The sequence below is a fragment of the Monodon monoceros genome, unplaced genomic scaffold (genome assembly GCF_005190385.1).
Source record: "Monodon monoceros isolate NGI ecotype Baffin Bay Population unplaced genomic scaffold, NGI_Narwhal_1 Super_Scaffold_3, whole genome shotgun sequence".
Lineage (NCBI taxonomy): Eukaryota > Metazoa > Chordata > Mammalia > Artiodactyla > Monodontidae > Monodon > Monodon monoceros.
This window is the reverse complement of record NW_021703780.1, coordinates 93,382,910-93,409,261: the sequence shown is the minus strand read 5'-3', so window position 1 is coordinate 93,409,261 and position 26,352 is coordinate 93,382,910. Positions and strand designations below refer to the sequence as shown.

The window sequence follows — 26,352 nt, the reverse complement described above, 5'->3', positions numbered from 1 at the left end:
TTCCCTGTAAATTAGATGAACTGTATATCCTCCCCATTCCATCTCCTCTCCCCACTCAAAGTTGTTGGAAGAACCACATTATATAGTGAGTGGGAAGGAGCTATGTAAGCTCCAAATATCTGTATAAACTCAGAGCAGCAGTAACTCATGAAACACTGAGTTGACCTTCCCTTTCATCGTAACTTGGCGCAGTTGCATTTTACTCAGTGTCACAAGATTTGCAGCCTACTCTAGGCGAAAGGAAAATTTCTATTGGATATACCTTCAAAATACATCTACAGTCTGACCACTGTCCACCAGTACCTCTAATACCACTCCAGTCAGAGTCACCATTACCTCTTACCTCCTTTAAGTTTTAACATCCTTTTCCAGACATACGCAATGAGATTGCTTTGGGTTGGTCCACTTGTCAGTGTTGTACTGCATGGGAACCTTCACAAAATATTCATGAAGTTTAATTCCTTGGTTCTTCCCTAATTCTCGAATGCCAGAACTGGTAGAACCCTTTGAGAGCTACCTCTGTACTTTTACACATGGGGAAACTGAGGCTCAGTGAGACAGGAGACCCCTCTTATGCCATACAACAATTATGAGGCAAAAGACAGGACCACAACATGGGGAACTTGTTATGTGACACAGCAAAATTTCCTGGGAGAACGTGCAAAAACGAGACCAATACGTCTACAATTCAAGCTGCAGGGCTTCTGGGACTTCTGGCTGTAAAATCCATGCTGCTCATAGAGATTGGTTAGATGTCCACAGGAGGAAAAGTGCATCATGCTTTCAGAGTGTCATATTTTGTCTCTTAACATGTAACTGGTAGTGTGTCCTCTTGGAATCCCTGCTTCTGCTGCATTTTCAGAATCTCCCCCAATTTGTCTCACCCTTTCACCTAGGCTTTTGAGCACATAACTCTCCTCTTGGAGAAAATTTCCCATTCTTCCAACTCTGCCTGTCAAAATTCTGCTGAGTTCCTGCTTCATCATGAAATTCTTCCCGATTGCCTCGCAGACATACTCACTCCACTACAGAATGTTTTTGTAGTTTGGCCATGAAACATCATGCCTGCTATGTATTCATTCATTTAAAATTATGTATTGAGTATCTAATGTGTACGAGACCTTATTTTTAAAATTTTAGTCCAGCGGGAAGATAGTGTTAACTAAGAGAGACGTGGTCCCTTATCTTCTCCCGTTTTTGTTCTGCTGGGGGAGGCAAGTAATAAGCAAGTGAATAGATAAGGTAATGTTCTGATAGCACTAAGAAATGTGAAGAAAATCAACACAGTAAATAAGATAGAAAGTAAGCTTTTACAGGGGCTCAGGGTAGAAAGAGACTCTTCAGACAGGATTTCAGGAGGACCCTCTCTGAAGAGGTGACAACTTAGCTAAGAGCTAAATGACTGGGAGAAATCAGCCCTATAGAAATAAGGGAAAGAAGGATCCAGGTAGAAGGACCATCTTGTCTCAGGTCCTAAAGGGGGAACAAACATGGAACAGTGGAGGAAAGGAAAGGAAGCCACTATGACTGCTACAAAGGGGCAGACTGCAGAAGACTAGGAGATGAGGATGGAGGTCAGTTTATAATCCTCATAAACCAATACAGAAACTTGGGTTTTCTTTCAAGTGAAACAGAAGTCATTGGAGGGTTTCATGCAAGCTCTTCCTTATATTATTGCAGAATCATTGAAAACATCAACGGTAATTTAGACCTTTTTGTGCCTCTAACAGGACTAAGACAAGGCTTCAAAATAGTAGAAATTTAATATATATTTGACAAACTGACTGTAATGTGAAATGTATGAGACCTTTTGGGTTCATTTAGGGAGGATTCCATCTACGTGAAGTAGATAACTCACGTCTCAGTCTCTGACATTAACGTTATCTTCTATGTCGCATAATTACATTTCTTCTTCCCAGTGGTATTCTTAGGGTTAATATTGGTTCTATCCTGTATTTCCCAAACGGTATCATTCATGCACCAACTTCACAATTTTTGCTAAACCTATGAATCATCTGTACCATTGATTAATATATTTCTGTAAAACAAAACACCTTTTATTCAAATAAGCATATTTGAAAGGGAAATGCATACATACATGTATGTGTGTGTATACATGCATGCATACATACACACATATAAACGTGCGTTAAAGGGAAACACAAACACACAAATAGATGCACACACTACAGTACTATGAAATCAGGAATGTGATACGCTAGATATATTTTTAAACTACATAAAATACATGCTGTTTAAAATTTTTAACGTTCATCTATGGACTCCTAAAATCATTTTATTGATGATACACACATCACCCTTTCGGAAACCATGGTCTAACTGACTCACTTGTCTTTATTCTTAAAGCCCTCTCTTAATTCCTCAAAGCAGGACAAGGAGAAGAGTGCCGTCTGGTAGGGGCTGCACACACCCAGTCAGGAAGAATAAATCAGGCTGCAACTTCTCAATTACTGGTGAGACTGTCCTGTACATCCTGGGTCAAGTAGCCTCCGCAAGGTCCAACGTGAGTGGGTGGCAGGGCAGAGCAACTTATGGGGAAGCACAGTTGAAGGGACCCGCTCGCTGAACTATGGATGGAGGAGTCTTCCATCCAGCTGTCCCACTTGCAGTGAGCATCTGGGGAAGCTGTTCCTCTCCTAGCAGAAGTGGCATCAAAGTAACCAAGTCTAGGGGAGAATCTGTCATCAGATTGTTCCTCTAGTGACTCGTGGCCTTGGTTCAGATACTTTGATGATCTTTGGTGGCAGAAGGCAGGATATGATTAATACTGATGTCACGGAACTAGCGTCCTTAACACAGGCCAGGTCATAAATATAAGGGGGCCTGGGATCTGGTTTTAGTTTAGGTTCTTTATCAAAGCTAACTCCCAGTGAACTTTAATTTATGTTCAGAAGGAAGAGAATCTACAAAGAGACTAGCTGGCTCAGTGCAATACAAGGTAGACACACGGAAACATCAGACAGACGTGACACATACCCGTCCCCACAAAAACTTCCCAGTGTTTCTACCATGTAAAAAACTTCAATTCTAGGCATCATAGGAATAAATCATAAACCTGACCTGTGAGGGGTTTACCATGTGGCTTTCTATATCTAGTAAAATTCACATCAGAAAGGAATGCATTTAGCTAAAAGACACAGAGTTAATGGCTAAGAGGACCATAAATAGATAGGGTGCATTTTTCTTTCCTAACCAGCATTCTGAAGGCTGAAGTCTCTTGGGCCAGTGTTAAGGCTCAATGATGTCATCAGAGACCCAGGTTTATTTAAATTTCTACTCTGCTGTCTTTACCATGTTGGCTTAATGACTCACAGGGGAGAGATGGCAGCTCCAGGTATCATGTCCTCCTGTAAGGCATGGAGGTGGCTTAAGGTACAAAGGGCTGTGTTGCTTACATCTCCTGGACCAAAACCCAGCCACCTGGCACCTCTACGCATCAGGGAAGCTCAAACATTAAGTAAGAGGCGGCCTAGCGGTGAGGGATTGCAAACGCTTTGCGGCACACAAATCAATAGTTTCTGTCACGGCAAATCTTTCTTCAGAGACTTCTCAACTAGGCCACGTGATCAGGGTACGAACAGTGTCAACAGTATTTTTATCAAATATTATAGGACACAAAATCATGACATGGAGTCAGTAAATTTTTCCTGAACTGTCATCCTCGATAAGTCAACCATGTATAATATAAGTCGTTTCATACACAAATTTTTGTTAACCCTAGAGTTTAATTCAATGACTGTGGTTTAGATTGAATTTTAGTAGGTAATGCTGGACTGCGATAGAAAAGCGGGGGTAACCTCCACGGAAGGTCAGTGCATTTGGAGCTCAGTAATCCAGAGGGAGGGGCTGGATTGGGCCAGCAAGGAGGCAGGTCAAATAGTGCAGGAATCTTTCGGCCTTAGGTGAGAAGAAGCCAAAATCGGACACCTCTCTTATCAGTGACTTATCATGTCCCCAATCAAATGTCATGCAAATTATAGAAATGAAGAAAAAATAGCTCGCCTTTGCAGAAAGCAAAAGAAATGGCAAGGGTTTCACAATAATGAATGTGTGAAGTGCATTTCAAATACTCTTTGTTATGTGTGCATAGAAGGATATATGCTAGAAGGCCAGCCAGAGAGACAGAGGAGAGGGAGAGACAAAGCCTATTCAGAGAGACACACAAACATGCAGAGAGAGGAAGGCTGATGGATGGATGCGTGGATGCACTGTGTGTAGGTGAGAGGTTGCAGGGATAAAGGGTGGAGTAACAACCAGGATAGTGGTGGTAATTACAACAGAAATGACATTTGTGTTTACTGTGTGCTAGGCGCTTTCTCAAGCAGTTTACGTGTATGAACCATAAGCATTTTAAATTAAAAAGCTACGACAAACAGGTTGTTACTATAGGCAGGTAAGGGAAACCACTCACCTAATACTTCCCAAGCCCCCTCTGTCCCCCGGGTAGACTTGACTGCAGTATTGTTTCAGCAAAGCTGCGTGGAGGAGCCCATCTCTCTGCATAATTAGGGACTGAGCCCCCTCCTGGCTAGAGCACAACAGTACTGCTCTCTTTGAAGACCATCACTAAGCAGCAGGACCCAGTTAAATGAGGGTCTCTTACAATAAGGCAAGGATATGAGAAGGGAGAGTCACGTGATCTCAGCCCCCCATCCGCCCAAGCAAATTTCACATTAACCAGGAAGGACTGGATTCAACGTGTAGAGATAAAATAAACACTCTCTCTCCACTCCAGGGGTTCGCCTTTCTTGAGGATGTTGCTCTGTGACTGGGTGTATAATGTATATTCACCCAGAAATCTCCTCCTTCTTTCAAAGCAGACTTACACATACACTCCCCTCTTCCCTGTGTCCCCATTCCCCACCCCACGTGATCTTGAGCATAAGCTCGTGAATCTGGAGCTTGTCTTTGCCCTTTCTGTCCCTGTGTTTCTTTTCCATCTGTCTGTCTGCCTGTTTCTTTCTCCAGGCATCTCTCTCCCTCTCTCCCTCTCCCCCCCTCCCTCCCTCCCTTCCTCCCTCCCTCTCTCTCTCTCTCTCTCTCTCTTTCTCCCTCTCTCCCTCCCTCCCTCTCTCCATCTCCCCCTCTGTAGCCATCCTCCGAGTCCCCCACCCCTCCTCTTGTTCTCTCAGCCCCTCTCAGTCACCCTGTCTCCCAGACCTCAGTCCCAATCCCTCGTTCTAAATGTCCTTTACTTCTCTTCAATGTCTCTTCCTTTCTCCCTTGATACACAGAGCCCTTAGTTAAACCTCCTTGTCTAATGATACGGCCAATAACTAACAAAGACATCTCCTGGAAACACCTTTAAAGTTGAGCCCTTTAATAGAAGAAAGGCTAGAGTCACTATGATGCATCACCATTTGCAGGTAAAAAGAATATAATAGTAATACACCTGCAGTTACATTGAATAAGTATTCAAGACGAAATTAGCCCAACATTAAAAGAAAGAAAACTCTTATCCAATAATGATCATTTGGACTTTTAAGTAGACCTCCTCGTATGAAACTGCATGATTAAGGTGTTGTTTTCCCTTCAAAAGAAGTGAAAAAAAATTTTTTTTGGCTGACTGTTGCTCAACAGATGCTGGCACCCTTAATGACTACGGTTGTCACTGAAATCTAATTTCAAAGCTCTTTTCACTTTGTTAAGAATCGAGCGTGCTCACGCTTTTGGGAGGATATAAAAGGGGTTGTTTATTTTCCTCAGACGATCTGGACTTCACTTTACTATAGATACAGGGGGGCCTCCGCATCCATAGGTTCTGCATCTGTAGATTCAGTAAGATGTTGGATGTGGAGGGTCGACTGTATTCCCTTAAGCAATGATGCATTAGGATTGAACGCACGCTCCAGCCTGGTTTCTGTGTTGTTTCTTACCCATGAACTTATTTAGGCAAACATCTCTCCATGACCAAGAGAGAAAAATACATATATAAACCAAAGAAGTAGGGAGAAAGCCCAGAAACCCCAAAGTTTTCATTGCTACATCATTTGAAAGGATAAATGTATCCCTATTATATTTTTATGCTACAAATATTTAAATGACTCAATATGTGGAGATTCTTATAGAAATGCAGACATTATTTGTTTAGCTTTGGGCAAGTTATCCACACATCCATTTTTTTTGTCTATAGGATACGGGTAAAAGCAGTTCTTACTTTCAAGACTGTATTTCTTAACCTGGCACATTACAAGGGTTTAACAGGTGCACTAGTAATGTCATTCCTGTTATCACCATCATCATAACTGTTATGATAAATATTTCCATATAATTATTTTAAAACCCTATCCATGGAGGGAAAATGAAACAAAGCCCCCTTATATTCCTTATTATTATTATTTACACAGCTAATTTCAAGGGAATCCTGTTTTTGTTTCACTATTGACTATGATCTTAATATTCTTGAGTTTTTCTTGGAATCAAGCATTAATTTGCTAGAGGCCATTCACATTGACAGTGACATAAGGAGGTCATAGCGTAAGTCACCAGCATCTTCATGAATGATACTGATAATTAAAACAACGAATTCAAGACGTTTTTTGAAAACCCACGTCACCCGAAAGTATTGGAAAAGTGTCAACATGCTGTGTTTCAGTTGGTATATATACATAAGAAATTCCATAAAACCTTTTTAAAAACATCAGACAAAATTTTAATGCTCAGTTTATCCCTATAAAGCAAATTCCCTGAGGTTAGAATAAATTAGTGCTCCAAAGGTCAGTGTCAGAGTAACTGACGTTTTCCAAACTGGTATTTGACTTAAAACACCAACTGCCACAAACTGGGGAATGTTCAACTATGCACTGAAACAGGAAAAGAGAAATTTCTTCTACAATTTGTTGTGTAAACACAGAAAAAAATATATATATATAACAGAGATCATAAATTTCGAAAAACAATCTGTTTGCTAAGAAGGAAATCACGTGATTAATTACTCTACCTTAAGGACCTGTCAGAAGACAGTTTCTATATTCATTAAATTCACCAAATAATTGAACTCTCTACTTAACATATATTGCTATGTAAACACACAGATCACGAGGCAATTGAGTTTATAGGTAGAACTACCAATAGAAATTTCATCTAAATTTAAAACCTGTTGGTTTCATCATTAATCTCAGGACCTCATGAAGTCTACAATACTTGTGAGACAACTCAGGCTTAGATCATAAATAATCTTTTCCAATACAACGTGCATTATATTACCATATCTCTCTGTATTCTCTGACTTTCCCATGTTTTTCCATCCACGTGTATTGCTTTTCTTTGTGGCTTTTCTTTCTGACTGCATCAAAAGCTCATCGAGGGGGTTCGATGACAGTGAGACATAAGATGAAGAAAAGAGTAGTAGGATACTTGGCTAAAATGGTACATTAGCTGAAAAATGAGCAAGAATATGGATTTACCCAGTAAGACATATTCTTCAAAATTAATAAAACGGGGATATTTGTTTCTTAATAGTCTCTCGGCTTGAAATAGGAAATATCAGGAATTACATTGTGAGAGTACCGTAAAACAAACGGTTATGATGTATCAGTGCATAAACACTTTGTGGTGTGTGAGCACACTGGACTATTTACTCAGCAATAAAAACAAGCAGCCACCATTATATGCAACAGTAAAGACCCATTTCTACAACATTATAGTGACGGAAAGAATTCAGACACACAAGTACGCAAACGCACAGGCAGAGTCTGATTCCATAGGTACATGTGTGATTCTACGAAGTTCAGAGATAGGCAACATTGATCTACTGTCAGATGAATAATTCTATTTGTATTAAATGAAAGAGAAGACAAAATTAATCCCTTAATTAGTGAGAGGAAATGGAACCAAGAGGATTTATCGGGCGTGACAGAAATGTTTTTTGTTTTGATTTTTGTGGTGGTTACCTTCCTGTGTGTGTGTGTGTGTGTGTGTGTGTGTATATAAAGTCATTCAGTGGTGCATTTAAGATCTACATATTCTCATCTATGCACATTACCCCTCAATAAAAATGTTCAAAAGGTTTAAAAAAGAAGCCAACAGGATACAAAAATAAATTCAAGTCAGGAAATGCAACTAAAGAACAGTGAGAACACAAGAAGGTTGTATTATAGGTGAGTTTAACTTATCTTGAGCTGTGATAAGTTAAGGGAGCTTACTGGCTTTTGTATAACATTTACTAGTAGCTTCAGGAAGGCTAGACCTAGATTCTTCCAAGTAGCAAGTCACTCTTCTGGAGCCTTTTGCTCCCCCATAGGCATTCTGGTTCTCTTAGGATAAATGCTGGTATCCAAAGGCTCAGATTGGTCCACATGCCATCAGGAAAGCATGTTCAGCGTTGTTTACGATTTGGTTCCTGCCAATCTCTCCACCACTCAACCAAACTTCTTCACAACCTCCACCTCGTTCTAATACGTCAACATGCTGTTTGCTGCGTTTGGCTCTTTGCAAATTCTGTTCTCGCTAAAGGGAACGCCTCAACCCCTTCTTAACTAGGTCACCTACTATTAGTTCTTTAAGGATCAACTCTTGTGTCACCCACTCTTGTCAGCTAATGCACTCTATTAGTGTTCATGCAAACCCCTATTCTCACAATTCACCCTCTGACATTAATGAGGCAGGAGATAGATGGGCCCCTGGGCTGGACAGCTGGTGTGTGTTTGTCAAGTGGAGTAAAACTGAGGCTGTGTTTCCCCAGACACTCCAAGGACAAAGTTAGTGGCAAGAGCTGAGCTCTGCTGAAGAGGTAAGACGAGCACTCCTGAGGTCAAGGAAAATGTCCCTGACTGTACATGCACAGGAGGGCTCCTTGGGGGTCAAAAAGGAGGGGTGCTATCCCATAACAGGTGATGTCAGGCATCCCACAGGCCTCCGCGCTGGAATCCGTCTTGGCGAAAAGACGCGCAGACAGATGGGGGCAGACCCTAGGGCAGGTCAGATGTGGGAAAAGAAATGAGATAATCGGCCACAGGTAAACAAAGACCCGGCAGAACTGTCCTATATAAATGATGTAACCGCCTCTTTACTGGGCTCCCCGTCATCAGAGAGGACACCCATACCCTTTCTCCCTGGGTGTGTATTTCTGCCTTGCTTCAGTCGTAGATAAACAAACTACTTCTCTGTGTGCTCTCCTACTTGTGCTGCATCTCTAATAATAAACTTTGCACCTGTTTTTACAGTTTTGCCTCCTTGAAACATTCTTGCTTTCAGACCGGGGCATGAGCCAGGGCCACTTTGCCTCTAGCCTCCAGCCCCTGGTGAGCTAGCAGATAGGATTCCTAGTTTTCATCCAGGCTACCCAGGTTCAATTCCTGGGCAGGGAACTAAGATTTCTCTTCAAGACCGCTCACTGTGTCTCTCTGAGATCATTATGATGGTCTGATTTTTTTTATCTGATTCCCCCAATACACCAAGAGTACCTTTAATATGGGGGTGGTATCCTATCCCTCATCTCTAGAACTTATTAGGATTTCTGGGCTGTACTCAAACAAAGTGTGTTGAATTTATGTTAAGTAAGGGGCTTCGAAAACTCAAACATGTTGTCTTGTGCCAAAACCTCCTCGAATCCAAAAGACAAACTGTTATTTTTGTCTAAAATGTGAATTTTAAGAAAAAATAGTTTTAGCAAAATTAAAGAGGATGGAGCATTAAGAGGTTAGGGAAGCAACTTTCTAAGTCAAGTGACAAATACTGTGAAAGACATCCTCTTTCACAATTGACTAAGAGAAGAAAAGAGTTTCTACTTAAAGTTGGAAGAAGGTCATTTTAACTTTAAAATTCTAATTAACCTAATAGCACACACCTAACATCTAGAACATACTGAACCTGAAAAAAAAAGATTACTAATTTTGAGGGGTTTTCCCCCTGCTTATCGAAGAAAGAAGAGATTATCAAACATCTAATTTTTGTTAAAGAACATTAAAGAAGCCCCTTCAACCTGCCAATTTTTATAAATGATTTTTCTTTCAGCCATCCTTTTGGCTAAGTTAATGGGCCTTTAAATTCTCACTTCAGCTTTGCTTTCATAGTCAGCTCTGCATTTAATCGTTTCAAGGGCCTCTCTCTTATTATTCACACTCAGTCTAAACTAATGACATTTTTTAACTACTGTAGGTACGGTTCTTCACAGCCCACAGGTGAGTTTGTGGGCTCTTGGGATGACCCAGTGCTGACAAAGAAAGAGGCCTTATTCTCAGTCTTTATCTAACTGCCTTCTTCCAGGTGACGGACCAAGTCGGGGCTCTTCTAAATGGTGAAAACAGATAAAAAAAGTCTTTCCTTTTTCTTGTGATAAGAATTTAAAAAATAGCTCTGAAAACAGAAGAACAGTATGTTTGGACTCATTAGTTTCAAGGACAGGGCTTTTCAAAGGGTTAAGGTATTTGCGATTTTCTTGCCCTCTACTCTCTATTTGTATATTTCTTCCTTTCTCTCAGCTTCCGATTTTACACTTCACCTCTCCCTGGTTCCCCTTCCTGTTTTTCTTCTTCTTCAACTTCTCCTCTATTAATTTCATTGTTTTCTAACTGTACTATACATGAATAAAACCCAGGTGGGTATTTTCAGGTTTTTTTCCATCTATTTTAATCCTGTCCTCAGAACTTTGCTATACTTGTGATTTCTGCTCTTTCTTCTTTCACCTACTCCTCTCGGCGACAGCCTTGTTAGTTCTTTTTGCCTACATTGCACACACACACACACACACACACACACACACACACACTTTTGTTTTTTGCAATAGATAATCAGAGAACGTGAGGGCTACAAAATTTCTCACTAATCATTTAATCCTTTCCATTCATTTTCTATATGAGAAAACTGGAGTGGAAATATTTTCCCATGCCTACTTAGCACTGTAGCTCAATGGTGGTGCAACATAAGAAGTGAGCTCAGTTATATTCATACCTAAGTTCACTCTCTCTGTATCTAGCAATACAGTTGGTGGTGATTATATAACACACACACACACATATGCACACACACACACCACATATTTTCTATAAGCCAAAATATAAACAAGTACAAATGTATGAAACAAATGCCTAGAAGTAGACTGCATCATGTTGCAACGATAGTAAATACCTGCCTTCCTCTAAGCCTTTTACTCTATGTGTCAGGACATGACCTCATACGCAAAATTGGCTTGATATTCTGGAGGACGGAATTATTATTTGTCCTATATATTGCCCCTCTTTTGCCATTTACAGTGGAATATCCTTTGAATATACTCAAAAGATCTGGGTGACCATGTCCTCCTTCCTCGAGGTCTGTGGTATGAAAACTGGGAGAGGGTAGTAGTAGTTCTAGGGGATGATATTTAACTATAGACTCACTCTTCCATTTCTCTCTTAAACGTACTTCAACCAGGCTTTTTCCAACACCACTCCAATGTAACAACTGGTCAAAAAATCACCAATGAACTCCACACTGCCAAGTTAAATGGTCAGTTCTCCATTACCTCTACCTGACTAAGCAATAACATTTTGATGATGCTGATAAAATACTTATACTCTGAAATATTTTCTTAACCTGGTTCCAAGAAACCAGGCTCATGTTGTTTTTATGTGATCTCACTGGTCAACCTACTTTCTCCTCTTCCCAGCCTCTTAATATCGGAATGTTAGAGCAATCACTCTTTGGTTCCCTATTATTTTCTATATTACTTCTTTAAATGTCATCTCTATTTCAATGATTCCAGGAAAATAATTCTCTTTCCAAAAGCCTCTTAAAAGTTCCAGGCTCACATTCCCAATTGTCTACTTCAAATCTCCACTTGGATGTCTAATAAATATTTCCAGCTCAACACATCCAAATTTGACATTGTTGTCTGTTCACATAAAAACTGCTCTAATTACTGTTTTCCCCATCAGCTAATGACAATTCCATCTCTCTGGTTGCTCAAGCAAAGAACTTTGCAATCATTCTTGACTTATCTTTCTTATGTCCAAAATCCCATTGGCTTTACTTTCAAATTAGATTTTAAATCCATACACTTCTCATTACCTTCATTGCTTCCTCCCAGTTTCATTCTACTATCATCTCTTCCATGGTGTACTGTAACAGCATCAGAACCACTCTCCCAGACTCCATCCTTGTTCCCCTATATTCAACCGAAGAGCTAGTATTATCCTTTTTAACGTGTTGGATAGATCAAGTTATTCTTGTGTTCAAATGCTGCAAAGATCTTCTACTTTACTCATAATAAATGGTAAAATCTTTATAACAGCCTTCAAGGTCCTGTGTGATCCCATCCTCCCATTCCTCCCATTATCTTTTGACTTTAGCTCCTTCTTGCTCACTCTGTTAGAGCCTCATCAGCTTCCTTCTTTCCCACATACACCAGGGATCTTCCTGCTCTAGGACCCTTGTACTGCTTTCTGTGCTCAGTATAATCTTCCCCCAGCCATATACTTGGTCCCTTCACTTCCCTGAATCATTTATCAAAAGTCGTCTTGTCAATGAAACCTACCTTGACCACTCTGTTTAAAACTGCAACACCCACCACCACTGCTGATGATGTCCCTTACCCTGCCCTACTGTTTCTTTCTTTATAGCACTTGTCAGGTGTGATGTCAACAAAACAACAGAACAGGCATCTCCAAACTCCTGTCCCTCAACAGAAATATTGAAAATAAGCAGAAACTGTCAAAACCAACTTTGCCAGAACTCTGGACAATGGTCAAAGATTTACAGTAATTAAGTGAATGCTGAATCAAGAAAAAGGCCAACTTGAAAACAGCAGAAAAGATTTGTGGCATTTTTATTTTCTTTGTCCCACCCCACCCTACCTCAATGGCAGTCTTGAAGACCTGAAGACCACAGCCTGCATTCATAGGGGGAGACCCTAGTACTTGGTTCTCAGGACAAAGCAGAGTAGACTTTATTAGCAAAGTACTGCGTTTCTCTATTCCAACCTTTATGGGGACTACCTGAAGGATTGACACAACATACTTATCTCTGTTTTACCTAACGTGGGACTCATTGAGGGAGGGAAGAACATAGGCATTGTTCATAAACATTATAAGGTGAATGGAAAACCAATTGTCATCTAGAACAAAATATTATGGTGGAAACAAACAACAGACAGCAGAAAGCCTTGGAGGAAAATCTGAAAAGAGTTTCTTTGGGAAATTAGGACATTCAGAAATCCCTGTGTATACTGGGGAATTTAGAAAGTCACACATATATCCAGGGCTGGATGGATGCTCAGAAAAATCATGAGAAGACCTGACCTTAAACTTTCATCTTTGACTAATCTCTAGGTTCAGCACAAGCAGGAAGTAAAGGCTAAGGCAGAATTACAAACAGCCTGGTTATGTGTGGAAGGAAGGCCCCAGAACAGAGCCAATCCACAAAGACTGAGTGCTACATGTTAAATTAAGTCTCCCTCAAAATTCACATGTTGAAACCCAAAACCCCAGCATCTCAAATGTGACCTTATTCGAAATAGGTCATTACAAATGTAATTAGTAAAGTTAAGATGAAGTCTTTAGCGTGGACCCTTTCCAATATGAAAGGCATCCTCATAAAAGGGAAAATCAGAACAGAGAGACATACACACATAGGGAGATCATCATGTGAAGATGAAAAGGACCCAAGAAATACCAAGATTGCCAGCAAATCATCAGAAGGTAGGCAAGAGGCATGGAAGAGATTTTCTTTCATAACCCTAACAAGGAATAACCCTGCCAACACCTTGATCTTGGACTTCTAGTCTTCCTAACTGTGAAACAATAAATTTCTGCTGTTTAAGCCACCCAGTCTATAAGACTTTGTCATGGCAGACCTAATAAATTAATCAGCTGTGAAAAGTATTCTTTTTGTTTTAGCTCCTGGCATTCAAGGAAATCTCTGTCAAAATGCTAGCTGAATACAAGCTAACAGAGCAGGCAGTTCAGTGACCACCTATGATAAGGAATACTGTCTTTTTAAGTTTGGAGAAGTCACTAAACAAACCAACAACTTCTGCCTTTGACAAGCAAGAACATCAAACCCTGGGAGAGATGGAGAATATGAGTTTCAGAGGTAGCACATTATAATATTCAAATGCCCAGTTTTCAACAAAAGAATCACAAAGCATACAAAGAAATAGGTAGGTATAGTACATTCAAAGGGGGGAAATGACATAAACCATCCATTAGTATGCCCAGACATTGGACTTACTAGAAAAAGATTTTGAGGCAATTGTCTTAAATATGCTCAAATATTTAAAGGAAATCATGAATAAAGAAAGAAAACTAGGAAATGATGAATAAACAAAATGAGAATATCCATAAAGAGATAAAATTTATACAATTTACCAACAGCTAACACTGTGTATTATTTACTTATTTATTAAGCCTATTAATAATTATCTCTCTCCCTCTGCTATACCTTAATCTCCACGAGGGAAAGAATTTTTGTTTCCTGGTTACCAGTACCTGGTCAGTGCCAGAGAGTAGACAGCCAACATTTGTTAACTGATTGACAATAAATGATCTCTTCCACATCTAACAGCTCATTACCTATAATTCTGTGATATAAAGAAACATTAGGGCTTTCCTGGTGACGCAGTGGTTGAGAGTCCGCCTGCCGATGCAGGGGACACGGGTTCATGCCCCGGTCCGGGAAGATCCCACATGCCGTTGAGCGGCTAGGCCCGTGGGCCATGGCCACTGAGCCTGTGCGTCCGGAGCCTGTGCTTCGCAACGGGAGAGGCCACAACAGTGAGAGGCCCGCGTACCGCAAAATAAATAAATAAAGAAAGAAAATAAAATAAACATTAATGATGATGTGATGACAGTGAATACAATTTTGGAGTGGGTAAAAGAAAGGGGGAGGTATATTTATAAAGTAAAAATTCCAGAATGTGATGACTCAGGGAGGAAAGTTGCTGGAGCTATAGTTAGAGGAACAGTATGTAACCTTGAGCACACATTACACACACAATCAGTTCTCAGTTGGGCAAAGAGCACATAAAAGTCATGATTTATTTTAAGCAAGGAATCAATGCAGTGTGGAATGTGCCAAGTGAATGGAATCCCAAAATAATATTATCAGTGTCATATTCCTCGGCCTAAAAAATGTTTTATTAAGACATTTTCACATTCTGCTTTTCAAATCAAAATTAAAATTAGGTTATCAATATTTATACATTTCTAATTTCAAAACAGTAGGGTATCTGTTTGAAATATTACACCTCTCTCTCTTTTTTAAAATAATGTTTTTGCCAATCAATGAACCATAGCTGTGCTGATTTCACAATTATAAAAGCATTCCCTAGCTTACATTTTTCTTCAAAGACAATCCTTGCATAAATATTTTCATAGAATTCCTAATTCCTATTCCTACATAGAATTCCTATGGATATAAAATGGCTTCATTTCACGATAAAATTTAACAAAATAACATTACCTATGTTATTACCTGGTTCTAACTGTAGGCGTGTATAGTGAAGGCAACAATCGTTCTTGAAACTATCTGAATTTTTATTTTATTTTACCTTATAGTCTAAGTTTGTTAAAAAAAAAGTATATATCTACAAAAAAATCTACAGCTAACATCATACTTAATGGTGAGAAACTCAAAGCTTTCCCTTACTAAGATAAACCACAAAGCAAGGATGTCCCCTCCCACTATACCTTTTCACTTTCATAAAGGAAGTCTTTGCTAATGCACTAAGGCAAGAAAAAGGAAATATAAGTTATATAGATTGGGAAGAAGACATAAAACTATCCTTATTATATCCTTAGGTATAAATCTAATAAAATATGTACAAGATCTATATGAGAAAAACTACGAAACACTGATGAATGAAATCAAAGAAGAACTAAATAAATGTAGAAATACTCCATGTTCATGGAGAGGGAAACTTAATATTGTCAAGATGTCAGTTCTACCCAAATTGATCTATAGATTCAAGGCAATCCCAATAAAAATCTCAGGAAGTTATTTTATGGATACCAAAAACTGATTCTAAAGTTTACATGAAGAAGCAAAAGACTCACAATAGCTAACACAATATGGAAGGAGAAGAATGAAGGTGGAGGACTGATGCTACCCAACTTCGAGACTTACTATAAAGTGATAGTAATCAAGACAATGTGGGATCTGAGAAATAATAGACAAATAGGTCAATGGAACAGAAGAGAGCATCCAGAAATAGGCCCCCATAAATATAGTCAGCTGATCTTTGACAAAAGAGCAAAGGCAATACAATGGAGCAAAGATAGTCTCCTCAACAAATGGTGCTTTAACAACTAGACATCCGCATGAGAAAAATTCAGTTTAGACTCACACCTTACAGTCTACACAAAAATTAACTGAAAATGGATCCTAGAGCTAAATCTAAAACACAAAACTATAAAACTCCTAGAAGATAACGTAAGAGAAAATCTAGATGACCTTGGGTATGGTGACACCTTTTAGATACAACACCAAATATACCATCTATGAAAGAAACAAGCAGTACAGTTTGGAAAGGAAGTTCCCAATGAAATGTCTAACACAAACAGAGGCAGCCTCTGCTGTACTTTCTGCTTTCTGAGGAGTCAAGGCTGAGCCTTTCTGTGTTTGTCTGAAACATCTCAGGAAATCGCCTAATTGAGCCATCGTGTCAGTCCTGCATGGGAAGTCTCTCAAAATATGAAAGAAAAGGCAAGATGAACAAAGAAGGCAAGAGATACTCTTAAGGGAAGCGAATAGAAAAGTGTATAAACCCACCTTTGAAATTTCTGGTCAAATCCTGAAGTGGAGACCTTTTGGACTAAATATCTTAGAATACAAAGTCAGAGAGAAAAGCCATTTTGGATGATATTTCTGCCATCCTAAGAAACTTCAAATTCATATAAATATGCAGTCTTTTGCATGTTCAGGTATTATAGATAGATTCAGATATAACAGACAAAAATGATAAATTTGTTTTTTTAGGACTTACTATATGCTAGGGCTACATTAGTAAATGCCAAAGTTTCAGAAAAAAAAAAAAGATGGATAATCCCAGGGAAGCCATGGGTCTTAGGCACTGTCCTAAAGGATCAGATTCCAGTGGGGCTTGCTGCTCATGAGTATGATTTGTGTTTGTCATAAAGGGGGTATGTGACACCTTTTGGACTGCGGGAGCATTGAGTTTGGTTTCTCAGCATAGACTAACTCTGGAAAAAGAAGGAAGTCTTTAAAAACATTAATGATTTGATCAACCACAAAAACCCCAGTATTTTCCAGATCAGTCAGAAACAGTGAAATGGGAAACCTTGGGTATTTTAGGCAGTGTAAGGATCTGATATGAATATGTGCCAGGAGTCCAGAACAGGTTCAAGAGGTTTGAGCTACTGACATTCCTACAGATCCTCCAAATCTCTTATTTTTTTTTAACCTGCATGGTATACTGGTTGCCTTGTCTCTCTTCTTTCTTTTTCATTTGTATCTCAATAATTTACAAGTTGGTCCTTAAGGAAATACACTTCATAGTAATTATCCCAATGCGATATTTTCTTATCTATACTCTTCTATATCACTTGTCAACTCCATATTAGGAGGGTAACTCCAGGAGAGCAGGGGTGTGATCTGCATTGTCACTCGCTATAGCTCAGTGTTTAGATCAGTGGCTGATTCCTTGCTAGAGCTTATAAACATTTATGACAGATTCGATGAAAAAAACTGTCATAACACTGAACATGGAATAGTCTCACTGCTCTTTCATTAAACAAGGTTATAGGTATTTTATTAATTATAGCATTGCTTAGAAATAATATTGTGGTTTAAGGCAATATTTCATTTCTTGGCATTTTCTCTCATTCCCCTAACAAAACTTTATGATGTGTGTGGAACATTCCAGGTAATCAAGGAAGACTAAAGGAGGGTATATCTAAATTGGAGCCAAAAACATTTTAGTTCAGTTCTTCAAAGCTTTGATCTCTGGTTTTAAGAAAAAATAAAGAAACTGTTTCTATCTTGAGTTAGAAAATGCATGAAATAACCAATTTTTTCATGCCAGGTCCAGAGCGCTTTTTGTCTTTTCTTACACGTATCACAGATTTAATTCAGGAACCAAGCTGTGCTATACACCCATTTGAAAATCATCACCAATAGTCAGAACCATTGGAGTCGGCTTTGAAAATCCACCCTTCATTATGCTCGCTCCCTAATGTTAATGATTATGTCAGAGATGAAAAGAACCTGGCCCATGATCCTTGCTGGCTATAAGCAGAGGATGCCCAGGACAGCCTACCCTCAGAGAAGTAGAGCATTTTGGAGGGCAAAGAGTGGGAGGCGATTTGGCCATTTTGCTTTGAGGACTTGTTCAGGGCTGGAGACAGTGACTGGGGAATCCCTGTTAATGGGGCAACAGAAGAGAGGGAAATGCCAGGGGTCCCTTGACTCATCAGACAATACAGAAAAACTAAAAATGATAGAAGAGATTTGGCTCAGGAGCTGGAGAAGTGCTGCCAAGTCTGGAAACACTCTGAGATCTCCCGTGAATGCTGGGCAGACAACAGGGCCAGGGGTGACCTTTCCCGGGCACGGTTCCTATCATCATCTAATTGAAAGTGGGGGAAAATGACCCCCTGGGCTAGCAAACACTGAGGACTTGTTTTCTACAAATGGAAAATAAATACAGATAGAAGCTAAAAGAAGATGAACATGACTTTCACAGGGGCAATGCACTTGCTAGCCCTTTGGCCTAAGGCGATTTGTCGTTAATTGTTCATGCAGATACACAGAAGAGAAGCCAAAAATTTATGTGTTTGCCAAATGTGTTCAAAATACGATCGAAAGGAAAAAAGACATGTGGATTATTGATTGGGTTTTTCTTATTTACATTACAAGGTACAGCATTGCACAACCCAGGCAAAGACAGAGGGATGTAGCAGTATTATGACTATTTGGATGATGTCCATCCCAGTAGCATCCAGCATGGAACAACCACCAAAAAGGAAAAGAAAAGGAAGAAAACACAGGAGAGGAAAACTTAATTGCTCACACAGAATACATTCTGTAGTTTCATTTGAGATATTTCATAGCTTTGTTCAGAAAACTTAGTGCGATGGAATGCATCTCCTTTTTCACTTCCTTAGGAGAGTGGCTCTAAAATTAAATGCACGGCCACAATCCTGTGGTCTCATGCTAAACATCAGTGAACTAACCCTGGCTGCTCTTTTTATCAATGCAGAAGACAATATGGCTAGATAGAAGCCACACCATTTCTAAACAGTCACGTGGAAAGCCTCATGTTCTATCTGCGGAGGAGTGGAGAGCTTGGCATGAAGAGTTGCTGTTCTGTCACCTTTCAATAGTACTTTCATTGATAATACCATTTCTCCTCCATTTCATTTTTGAGACCACTTTTTTCTTGGCAGGTTCAGGATGCTGTTTTGTGTCTACTTTAATAACTTTGTGTATCCCTATATATACATGAAGAAGTATTTTGTTTCAAGAATTTATAAAATTTTTGAAGTACTTAGTAATTTCCTAAAATATCTGGAAGCTGGAGGTAGAAACCATGGAGTTACTAACATGCCTATGATGTACCTACCGCTTAGGAAGAGAGGACCTCAGAAGAGACCCTGTAATCTGTTGCTTTGCTTCGACACCCACCCAAATCTTACACTTCACCCCTCCACAGAGTCATCTGAGTGAGCTTTCTAAATCCCTCTTATCACATCCCATTTTCATACTCAGATGCTGCCTGAAATACAAATTTCTAAGTGTAGTTTCTAAGACCCTTCATGATCCAACTCTGGTCCACTTATCATCCATATTTTTTGCCGTACCTTTATGTTTCCTGTAATTCCTCCATCCATCTAGGCATCCAACCACTTAAAAACATGTTTGATCACCTGCCATATCCAGGCCAAGTTCAAGGTGCTGGTGGTACAATGACGCATAATGGATAGGTTTCCACATAGAGACAAGTAAAGAGATATCATAATGGTATGGAGTATGTAGGGTGCAATAGAAGCAACAGAAGGAGCCCCTAACCAGACGTGGTTGGGGTGCAATGGTTGCAGATGGCTTCCAAGGAAAATTAATATCTAAGCAGAGACCCAAAGAATAGAAAGGAGTTAACCAGGCAAATAGCACAGTGACCACTACTCTAGGAGAGGGAAGAGTTTTCCCAATGAATGGGAAACTTTTTAAAGAACAGGAAGGGGGAAACCATGGAACCAGAGAGTTGGCACCACACGCAACACCTTTGGCTGCATCTCTGTCTTCTGTCAGGAGCATTTGCAAAAACAACATTTAGAGAGATCTTCAAGATGGCAGAGGAGTAAGACGTGGAGATCACCTTCCTCCCCACAAATACATCAGAAATACATCTACATGTGAAACAACTCCTACAGAACACCTACTGAATGCTGTCAGAAGGCCTCAGGCTTTCCAAAAGGTGAGAAACTCCCCATGCACCTGGCCGTGTGGCTAAAAGGGTCCTGGTGCTCAGGCGGGGTGTCAGGCCTGTGCCTCTGAGGTGGGAGACCTGAGTTCAGGACATTGGTCCACGAGAGACCTCCCGGCTCCACATAATAACAAACAGCAAAAGATCTCCCAGAGATCTCTATCTCAACGCTAAGACCCAGCTCCACTCAACGACAAGCAAGCTACAGTGCTGGACACCCTATGCCAAACAACTCTCAAAACAGGAACACAGACCCACCCATTTGCAAAGAGGCTGCCTAACATCATAATAAGGTAGCAGACACCCCAAAACACACCAATGGACGTGGTCCTGCCCACCAGAAAACAAGATCCAGCCTCATCCACCAGAACACAGGCACCAGTCCCCTCCACCAGGAAGCCTACACAACCCACTGAACCAACCTTTTGGCAGACATCAAAAACAACAGGAACTATGAACCTGCAGCCTGTAAAACGGAGACCCCTAACACCGTAAGTTAAGGAAAATGAGAAGACAGAAAAACACACAGCAGATGAAGGAGCAAAGTAAAAACCCACCAGACCAAACAAATGAAGAGGAAATAGGCAGTCTACCTGAAAAAGAATTCAGAGTAATGATAGTAAAGATGATCCAAAATCTTGGAAATAAATTGGCGAAAATACAAAAAACGTTTAACAAGGACCTAGAAGAACTAAACAGCAAACAAACAATGATGAATAACACAATAAATGAAATTAAACATTCTCTAGAAGGAGTCAATAGCAGAATACCTGAGGCAGAAGAACGGATAAGTGACCTCGAAGATAACATAGTAGAAATAACTAAAGCAGAGCAGAATAAAGAAAAGAATGAAAAGAATTGAGGACAGTCTCAGAGACCTCTGGGACAACATTAAATGCACCAACATTTGAATTATAGGGGTCTGAGAAGAAGAAGAGAAAAGAAAGGGACTGAGAAAGTATTTGAAGAGATTATAGTTGAAAACTTCCCTAATATGGGAAAGGAAATACTCAATCAAGTCCAGGAAGAGCAGAGAGTCCTATACAGGGTAAATCCAAGGAGAAACACGCCAAGACACATACTAGTCAAACTATCAAAAATTAAATACAGGGCTTCCCTGGTGGCGAGGTGGTTGAGAGTCTGCCTGCCGATGCAGGGGACGCGGGTTCATGCCCTGGTCCAGGATGATCCCACATGCTGCGGAGCGGCTGGGCCCGTGAGCCATGGCCGCTGAGCCTGCGCATCCAGAGCCTGTGCTCTGCAATGGGAGAGGCCACAACAGTGAGAGGCCCGTGTACCACACACACACACACAAAACTAAATACAAAGAAAAAAATATTAAAAGCAGCAAGGGAAAAACAACAAATAACATACAAGGGAATCCCCATAAGGTTAACAGCTGATCTTTCAGCAGAAACTCTGCAAGGCAGAAGGGAGTGGCAGGACATATTTAAAGTGATGAAAGGGAAAAACCTACAACCAAGATGGCCCTACCGAGCAAGAATCTCATGTAGATTCAATGGAGAAATTATAACCTTTACAGACAAGCAGAAGCTATGAGAATTCAGCACCACCAAACCAGCTCTACAACAAATGCTAACGGAACTTCTCTAGGCAAGAAACACAAGAGAAGGAAAAGACCTACAATAACAAACCCAAACAATTAAGAAAATGGTAACAGGAACATACCTATCGATAACTACCTTAAATGTAAATGGATTAAATGCTCCAACCAAAAGACACAGACTGGCTGAATGGATACAAAAACAAGACCCTTATACATGCTGTCTACAAGAGACCCAATTCAGACCTAGGGACACATACAGACTGATGGTGAGGGGATGGAAAAAGATATTCCATGCAAATGGAAATCAAAAGAAAGCTGGAGTAGCAATTCTCATATCAGACAAAATAGACTTTAAAATAAAGACTATTATAAGAGACAAAGAAAGACACTATACAATGACCAAGGGATCAATCCAAGAAGAAGATACAATTGTAAATATTTATGCACCCAACATAGGAGCACTTCCATACATAAGGCAAATAAAAGGGGAAATTGACAGTAACACAATCACAGTAGGGGACTATAACACCCCATTTTCACCAATGGACGGATCAACCAAATGAAAATAAATAAGGAAACACAAGGTTTAAATGATACATTAAACAAGATGGACTTTATCGATATTTATAGGACTTTCCATCCAAAAACAACAGAATACGCTTTCTTCTCAAGTGCTCATTGAATATTCTGCAGGACAGATCATATCTTGGGTAACAAATCAAGCTTTGGTAAATTTAAGAAAATTGAAATCATATCAAGTATGTTTTCCACGCACAACGCTATGAGACTAGATATCAACTGCAGGAAAAAATGTGCAAAAAATACAAACACATGCACGCTAAACAATACACTACTAAATAACCAAGAGAACACTGAAGAAATCAAAGAGGAAATCAAAAAATACCTAGAAACAAATGACAATGAAATCAGGATGACCCCAAACCTATGGGATGCAGCAAAAGCAGTTCTAAGAGGGAAGTTTCTATCAATACAATCCTACCTCAAGAAACAAGAAACATCTCAAATAAACAACCTAACCTTACACCTAATGCAATTAGAAAAAGAAGAACAAAAAACTGCAAAGTTAGCAGAAGAAATCATAAAGATCAGATCAGAAATAAATGAAAAAGAAATGAAGGAAACAACAGCAAAGATCAGTAAAACTAAAAGCTGGTTCTTTGAGAAGATAAAGTTGATAAAGCATTAGCAAGGCTCATCAAGAAAAAAAGGAAAAAGACTCAAATCAATAGAATTAGAAATGAAAAAGGAGAAGTAACAACTGACACTGCAGAAATACAAAGGGTCATGAGAGATTACTACAAGCAACTCTATGCCAATAAAATGGACAACCTGGAAGACATGGACAAATTCTTGGAAAAGCACAACCTTCCGAAAATGAACCAGGAAGAAATAGAAGATACAAACAGAGCAATCACAAGCACTGAAATTAAAACTGTGATTAAAAATCTTCCAACAAACCAAAGCCCAGGACCAGATGGCTTCACAAGTGAATTCTATCAAACATTTAGGGAAGAGCTAACACCTATACTTCTCAAACTCTTCCAGTATATAGCAGAGGGAGGAACACTCCCAAACTCATTCTACGAGGCCACAATCACCCTGATACCAAAACCAGACAAAGATGTCACAGAAATAGAAAACTACAGGGCAATATCACTGATGAACATAGATGCAAAAATCCTCAACAAAATACTAGCAAACAGAATCCAGTACCACATTAAAAGGATCATACACCATGATGAAGTGGAGTTTATCCCAGGAATGCAAGGATACTTCAATATACGCAAATCAATCAATGATATACACCATATTAACAAAATGAAGGAGAAAAACCATATGATCATCTCAATAGATGCAGAAAAAGTTTCTGACAACATTCAACACGCATTTATGATAAAAGCCTTCTAGAAAGTAAGCGTAGAGGGAACTTACCTCTACATAATAAAGGCCACATAGGACAAACCACAGCCAACATCGTTCTCAATGGTGAAAAACTGAAAACATTTCCTCTAAGATCAGGAACATGACAAGGTTGTCCACTCTCACCACTATTATTCAACATAGCTTGGAAGTCTTAGCCACAGCAATCAGAGAAGAAAGAGAAATAAAAGGAATCCAAATCGGAAAAGAAGAAGTAAAGCTGTCACTGTTTGCAGATGACATGATACTATATATAGAGAACCCTAAAGATGCTACCGGAAAACTACTAGATCTAATCAATGAATCTGGTAAAGTAGCAGGATAAAAATGAATGCACAGAAATCTCTTGCATTCCTATACACTAATAATGAAAAGTCTGAAACAGAAATTAAGGAAACACTTCCATTTACCATTGCAACAAAAAGAATAAAATACCTAAGAATAAACCTACCTATATAGACAAAAGACCTGTATGCAGAAAACTACAGGACACTGATGAAAGAAACTAAAGATGATACAAACAGATGGAGAGATATACCATGTTCATGAAATGGAAGAGTCAAAAGTGTGAAAATGACTACACGACCCAAAGCAATCTACAGATTCCATGCAATCCCTATCAAACTACCACTGGCATTTTTCACAGAACTAGAACAAAAAATTTCACAATAGATACATGGAAACACAAAAGACCCCGAATAGTCAAAGCAATCTTGACAAAGAAAAATGGAGCTGGGGGAAACAGGCTCCTGGACTTCAGGCTATACTACAAAGCTACAGTAATCAAGATAGCATGGTACTGGCACAAAAACAGAACTACAGATCAATGGAACAGGATGGAAAGCCCAGAGAGAAACCCACACACATATCGTCACCTTATCTTTGATAAAAGAGGCAAGAATACACAATGGAGAAAAGACAGCCTTGGTGTGGTGCTGGGAAAACTGGACAGCTGCATTTAAAAGAATGAAATTAGAACACTCCCTAACACCATACACAAAAATAAACTCAAAATGGATTAAAGACCTAAATATAAGCCCAGACACTATAAAACTCTTAGAGGAAAACATAGGCAGAACAGTCTATGAAATAAATCACAGCAAGGTCCTTTTTGACCCACCTCCTAGAGAAATGGAAATAAAAACAAAATAAACAAATGGGACCTAATGTAACTTAAAAGCTTTTGCACAGCAGAGGAAAACACAAACAAGATGAAAAGACAACCCTCGGTATGGGAGAAAGTATTTGCAAATGAAGCAACTGACAAAGGATTAATCTCCAAAATTTATAAGCAGCTCATGCAGCTCAATATCGAAAAAACAAACAAGCCAATCCAAAAATGCGCAGAAGACCTAAATAGACATTTCTCCAAAGGAGATATCCAGATTGCCAACAAACACATGAAAGGATGCTCAACATCACTAATCATTAGAGAAGTGCAAATCAAAACTACCTTGAGGTATCACCTCACTCCAGTCCGAATGGCCATGATGAAAAAACCTACAAACAATAAATGCTGGAGAGGGTGTGGAGAAAAGGGAACCCTCTTGCACTGTTGGTGGGAATGTAAATTGATACAGCCACTATGGAGAACAGTATGGAGGTTCCTTAAAAAGCTAAAAATAGAACTGCCATACGACCTAGCAATCCCACTACTGGGCGTATACCCTGAGAATACCATAATTCAAAAAGAGACATGTACCCCAATGTTCATTGCAGTTCTATTTACAATAGCCAGGACATGGAAGCAAGCTAAGTGTCCATCGACAGATGAATGGATAAAGAAGATGTGGCACTTATATACAATGGAATATTACTCAGCCATAAAAGAAACAAAATTGAGTTATTTGTAGTGAGGTGGATGGACTCTGTCATACAGAGTGAAGTAAGTCACAAAGAGAAAAAGAAATACCATATGCTAACACATATATATGGAATGTAAAAAAAAAAAAGTTTCTGAAGAATATGGGGGCAGGACAGGAATAAAGATGCAGACAGAGAGAACGGACTTGAGGACACAGGGAGCGGGAAGGGTAAGCTGGGACGAAGTGAGAGTGGCATGGACATATATACACTACCAAATGTAAAACAGATAGCTAGTGGGAAGCAGCTGCATCGCACAGGGAGATCAGCTTGGTACTTTGTGACCACCTAGAGGGGTGGGATAGGGAGGGTGGGAGGGAGACATAACACGGAGGGTATATGGGGATGTATGTATATGTATAGCTGATTCACTTTGTTATAAAGCAGAAACTAACACACCATTGCAAAGCAATTATACTCCAGTAAAGATGTTAAAAACAAAATGTAAAGAAAAAAAGAACTGGAAGGATTTAAGGATGGCTACAATGAAGGATTGGGCTGCAGAATGAATTATTTAGTTACCCCAATATGCCCTGCTCCTTCACTCCTCTGCTCCCACCTCCTGGGTTTGGAGTAGAGGAGTTTCTTCGCATTATCTGAT

General features: G+C 39.6%; 1 protein-coding gene across 1 annotated transcript in view; it reads right to left on the bottom strand.

The window, feature by feature from the left end:
• Window positions 1-26,352, bottom strand: part of GRM7 (glutamate metabotropic receptor 7) — a 526,714-nt gene that overhangs the window by 331,099 nt on the left and 169,263 nt on the right. The window lies entirely within an intron of this gene.